Raw genomic sequence first — 6,000 nt, 5'->3', positions numbered from 1 at the left:
TCACGGCGCTTCTCCAACGGTTCAGTCCTTGTGCATTTTATGACTTAGGTTGTCTCTTCCTTTCCCAGCAGAACGTGGGGCAGCTGGGCGGACATGCGGGGTCCCCACCGGTGTCTCCAGGCCTCGGCCCTGGTGCTGAAGGGCGTCAGGGTGCCGCGGGGGTCACAGCCCTGGCATCCCCTCTCTGAGAACTCGCTCAGCATGGATTTCCCTCCACCTGGTGCTGCGAGTGCAAAAGGAGCAGGAACGCGGGGCAGTCGGGCCCCTCCCTGTCCCTTCCGCCAATCTGGGCTCTGCACCCTGGGCCTGGGTGGCAGGGGAGGCCCTTTAGGGTTGGCCCCTCCAGGAGTGCTCTCAGCGGGCAGCGTCTCCGGCCAGCTCCTCGGGGCAGGGGTGAAGGTGTCGAGTCCAGGCTTGGAGTGGGTCAGGCCTCCAGGTCCGGTGGCTGAGCTCCATGCAGGGACAGACCATGGACAGTCTCGTGTCAAAAGCCACGCCCCGCGCCCCCGCCCATGGCTCCCTGGGAGCGTGCCCTCCCCTCCCTGTCATCCAGGCTGATGCTGTCCCTGTCCTCTGGGAGTGGGCAGGATGGCCAGTAGCATGCGGGCGCCCTGCTGGGAGCATGTGGAGGCCCCTCAGGGCATGCATGGCCAGTGCCCCCCACCCCCGGAATGTTTGTCCCGCAAGGTCCGGTTTACTCTGTAATGCATGTGCAATGAGCTAACCCTGATTCTGCCTGGTCTCACCTCAGCCACAGTCTGCGTCACCCGGGCCCGCAAACAGGTGCCGATCACTGGATCTCGGGACCCTGCACCAGGGCCCCTTCCCACACGGTACCCCCGCAGCTGCCAACTCTGCCCCCCGGACGGCGTTTGCTGCCGGGAGCCTCAGCCCATTTACACCAGCCGTGTCCGGAACAATCTCTACTGTGGGGACCCCCAGGTTGGGAGGGACAACGTGCTTGGGACTCAGGGCAGCCCGGATTTCGGAGGACCGCCCAGGCCTCAGACAGGCCTTTGGGGGCTGACGGTTTCGTGAAGGACATTCTTTTCCTTAGTGTAGCTGTGACTGCTGACGCTCTAAGGTTGTGGGGTTTTAAAGAAGCTCCAGTCCTGGGGTCCCCACAGTCCCTGAGCCCCCATACTACAGACCCGCATCCCCACAATACTATCTTGGGGCCCCCATGGTCTCTGGGGCCTATAAAGAGTCCCTGTGTCCCCATGGTCCCCGTGTCCACCTGTCGCTCTCTGCAACTGCGGTTAGACCTTAGAGGTCTCTGCGGGAAGGTCTGGGGTTTTCCTTTCGTTCTGAGCCTCCAGGTCTGGGGTAAGGGGGGGTGTGGATGTGGTGAGCACACGACGTGACGGGAAGACACGGCTCAGGTGAGTGCGGGCTTTCCTGTGTCGAAAAGGCAGAGAATCTGGGGACATTTCAAAGCCTTTTAGCCACGATATCATGAGCCCCTGATTTTGGATGTGCTTGGCCTGGGTTCTTGCGCCCTCGGCGGTCCACCGTGAAGTCAGTCCCGCAGTAAACCGGGCTCCTCGGCCAACCGTTCGCTCAGGCTCTCCCCCACCCTTGAACATCAGGACAATTTCTGAAGGTCTGAGTCCTGACGTGGCCTCTAGACGATTTAAGAATAACGCTAGACTTTGCTTTGGAAACCAGGGTAGGAGCTGCGTGAGGAGACGGAGCTTCAGTCTACCCACTGCGGGGTTTCAGAAGGTGACTCTGCTTCGCTTCTAGTGCTTCTCAGGTCGCCTTTGCCGTCTGAGCTGAATTACCTTGTAAGATCTGACGCGTCCTTCTGCGAGTCCGGGTCCCACCGAGGCTAAGCCTGTTAGTGTGTCTGTTAGAGGGGACACGTGTGACACATTTCACAGGCCCCTGTGGCATGTACTGAGATTCCTAATATGTCGTAACTTTGTCTGAAAGATGCCATTCCTCTTGCTATGTTTCTTTCTCTCTGGAAGGCCCACGAGTCCGAGACGGCAGAGCAGAGCCTCTTGTCGCGGCCGCACCTGGTGCTGGGCGCTTGCTGGGGCCCCCATTCTGGGGAAGCCCCCGTCCTGGGAGCCTGTGTGGCCTGCCACGCCCGGGTCATGAGGCAGCCCCCCGGTCCCACAGCCGATGACACTGCCCGTCAGCCCGACCCCCTCCAGCGGGGTCCCCAGAGTGTGCGGACGGGGAGAGGCAGGACGACCAGCACGGGGACGGATGTCCATCACCGAGCCCAGCTCCCCCCGGCCCCACGACTGAACGGGAGGGAGCTTTTCCGACGAGGGAGCGAGGTCTCGGCTGACTGGACGGCACTGTTCAGCGTCTGTGGAGGACGTCCCAGAGACCAACACCTCTTCGGCCGTACGTAGAGATGCCGACCCAGCATGGGATTCGGTTTGCCGGGTTGTCCGTGGGACGAGAGAACGTCCAAAGGCGGGCTTCATCCGCGGTAAGAAAGGCTGTGGTTTTGCTGCGGCAGCTGGTGTCCGTCCCCCAAAGAGCAGGAGCTACAGAGAATGAGAACAAGCTTGGAGCCGGTGTCCTGGTCCCACGTCCTCCTGGGCCTCGCCGGAGGAACCGTTTCTCCCGACCCTTCTGACTGAGTCAGAGAGTGAAGCAAGCCGTGCCTAGTGATTCTCGGCACCGCACGGAGACAGATCGCTCTCCCCGCCCGACACACTAGGCCTTCCAGACGCCCGCGGCCTCATCCGAAGCGCCCTGCGCGGACCGGGACGGGCTGGGGGAGCAGTGCCTGCCGGGCGCTGCCCGTCCCTCGTGGGTGGGGTCACGCGTGTGAGTTCTGGCTCCCCTTCGGGAGGCCCTATCTCCGAAACACAGCCTCCGATCCGTTGTTCTGTCCAAAGTTTTAAAATCCTGCTTTGGAAGTTACAGGAGAGGCCCCGGGCCCAGGGTGAGGTGGTGTGAAAGGAAGCGGCGGAGAGAAACGCACGCGGACGGATGTGAGGGCACGAGCCGTCAGCGCCGAGCCCTCCGGGAGGCTCACTACGCAAACGGTCAGCGCCAGGGCATGTTGCTCTGAAAACATCCCGAGTTGGGCTTCCCAGAGCTTGTTTCGTGAGCGCTGTGGGCAGGTCCGAAAGAGCCGTGCACAGCTGTCGGCCACCGGAGCGGCCCCGGGCCTCAGAGGAACGGCCCGGACACCAGCGCCCCCACGGCCAGGCCCCGGGTCCCTGCGGTCCCCCAGCCTGGGTCCCAGTCTTTCTCCGGCCGCTGGTCCCACGAGCCTTCTCTGCTGCAGGGGCGTTTCTTCCTGAAGAGGGACACGCAGGGCTGTTTGCTCCCCGGCCCCAGGTCAGCGACCGCGGGGAGAGAACGCCCTCCGGTCTTCCACCCGAGGCCCGAGGAACGCGGACGGGCGTCCGAATCCTGGCCTTTCCGCGCGGCTCGCCCAGGAGGGCTCCCAGGACAAACGGTGCCAGGCCGCGACTCGGCGCGGGTGGGAGCGCGGGGACGGGGCGGTCCCTGCATGGAGGGGCCTCCATGGAATCCTCTGCCCGGCTGCGACCCAGCTGTGACCCCGCCCGCGGGGGAGGGCGGAACGGGGCGGCGGGTGGACGCACCCATCGCCCCTGGCCCACGGCCTTCGTTCCCTTCCTCTGTCTGCCTTAAACACAGCCTCCCTGGAAGCACACGCGGTAAGGGGACCAGGCAGCGCGCCGACGGTGACCTTTGACCGAGGGGCTTGGGCCGGTGGACCTCAGGGAGGGTCCCAGGGGCGTATCCACTGTGGCCTTCCTGATGGAGGCCCTTAGAGACAGAGACTCGTGGATGGACACACAGAAACGATAACTGCCTTCAGGCTTGTTTCCACCACGTTTATTTCCTTCTTGTTCTTAGTAATAACGTGTAAATTCACCCCAAACTCATTTCTGCTTATCAGATCCTTGATTTCGGTGTATCTGGTACATCAGCAAGTGTCTTTCCGTGTTTGCACATCGAAAACGCCACAGCCTGCAAATCAGTGAGGCTAACCTCCAGGAAGCCGGTCCGTGGGGGCCGAGCTCGGGCTCACGGTGTGCGCGGTGCGGGGCGGCCCCAGCCTGGACACTGCGACGGCTGATCCAGCCCGGATGCTGCGACGGCTGATGGCCCCTCTGCTCCCGCCTGTGGCCATGGCCACGCCCTGCCCTCCGCGCCTCCTCTGTGGAGGTGGACGGCTGGACGGAGGCTCTCTGAGGTCCTGGGTCCCAGAGCACGAAGCAGGACGGTCACCCCACAAAGTCCTTCTTACGCGTAGGAGAACTTTCTCAGAGGAACTAGGGGCACGGAGACCTTTGAAAATGTGTTTTACTTTGATTTTTCACTCCCTGTTTTTGGAAACAAGAAACCTCTGGTCTCGAGCAGGAGGCGGGGATGTCGAAGGCCAAGGGAGGCTCCGTCTCCGCGAAGGCTCTTCCCGCGGATGGGCTCTTGCTCAGGCGCTGGCCGCGCGGCCAACCACACACACCGAACGCACGAAGGCAGCACCCATGATGGGACGGCAACCTGTTCCCGGGAGCCCCTGCGCGGGACGTGGGCTCCATCCCGGCACAGGCGCCCGGTTCTGCGAGCGCAGAACGTAGTCACCGTGCCGTGGCTTCGGTGCCGGGGACGTCCGGGTGACTCTGCGCCCTGGGAAGGGCCGGCTGTCGGAGGGCGCTCACCCGCAGGACATCCCGAAACGTGTGAGACGGCCCTCCCCGGTGGAGAACCATCCCCCCCAGAGCTCGTCCGTGCCAGGGCTGAGACACGTGGCCGGCTGGATACGGTCCCATTATTGCACAAGGCAGAACGAGAAAAGGAAAGTACGAATGTGTGGGAAGAACGGATAGAAGGAAGGAAGGGAAGAATCTTCCCAAAGAGGAGAGAGAGAGGAGTGAAGAAAGGGAGAGGTTGCCCCGAACGGCACAGGCGGCCACAGCCGCGGTCAGCCACGCCACGTTTCATGGAGGCCAAGACGTGGTACTGGCTTACACAATTCCAAGATGCTTCTGATTGGAAGACATGTTCACCTGTAACATGAGATGAAGGACTGCGGCCACGGAGCCAGGGGGCCGGGAGATGGTGGCCAGGGTCTCTGGGACACCACCATCCGCCCAAGGATCTTCCCAGGCAAGGCGCCGTTTCGGGATGGCCACGAAATAGAGATAATTTCAGGCCAGAACGAGGCCACGAGCCCTCCCTGGAAGGACTTGTCAAAGTTGTTCTTTAAGAAGAAGAGAAATGAAACCAAAGAAGAGAGTCGCAGAAGCTGTAACAGCGGCTCCAGGAACGACTGCGAAGGACACAGCGGCCCTCGGGCTCCCCCAAAAGAGGCGGTTTCAGCAGGTGGAGCTACCCAGGGCATGAAGCAGGCCGCCGACGGGACAAGTGCCCAGAGCGAGAGCGTTCTCCGTCCGGAGCACGGGTGCGGGGAGGGAGCGGCCGAGGTCCAGCCGTCCTTCGCTGTGCCTGAGTGCGGAACGAGCACGGGAGGAGGGATGGTGGTTTGACACCGAGACCGTCCAACTAGGACGCACGGCGGATGGAAATTTTGAAAAGAACAGTCACACTGTAATGGGATAAATGGAAGAGAAGTACGGTCTTCGACAGACACGAAGTAAGACCCCAGAGACAGATGCCCGCGAGTTCGGTCCGTGTGAGAGAGTCGGCGTCCTCCGCGCTGTGAGGGCGGGAACCCCACAACCGCCGGCAGAGTCGGGGACGGGGGCAGGGAGGGGTGTTCCCCCGAGGACAGTACAAAGCACGACGGGCTCGTGATGCCGTGACCGGCCGCACAGTGTGCAGAACAGGGTGTCACCCGGGACACAAGTCCCGCGAGTGAGGCTGAGGAGAGCCACCACTGGGAAGGCAAAGTGTCCTACAGCGCGCACGGGGCCAGGCGGTGCTCGGCCGCCCACAGCAGCCACAACCTCGCACGGGGGCAGCCAACCCGGTCTGTGCGGGACCAGCCGTGGCGGCTCCACCGGGACTCAGGCTGTCGGCCGGCACAGACGTCTC

The sequence above is a fragment of the Mustela putorius genome, unplaced genomic scaffold, assembly GCF_011764305.1.
Source record: "Mustela putorius furo isolate JIRA1106 unplaced genomic scaffold, ASM1176430v1.1 tig00000450_pilon_pilon_pilon, whole genome shotgun sequence".
NCBI lineage: Eukaryota > Metazoa > Chordata > Mammalia > Carnivora > Mustelidae > Mustela > Mustela putorius.
Note: the sequence above shows the minus strand (reverse complement) of the source record.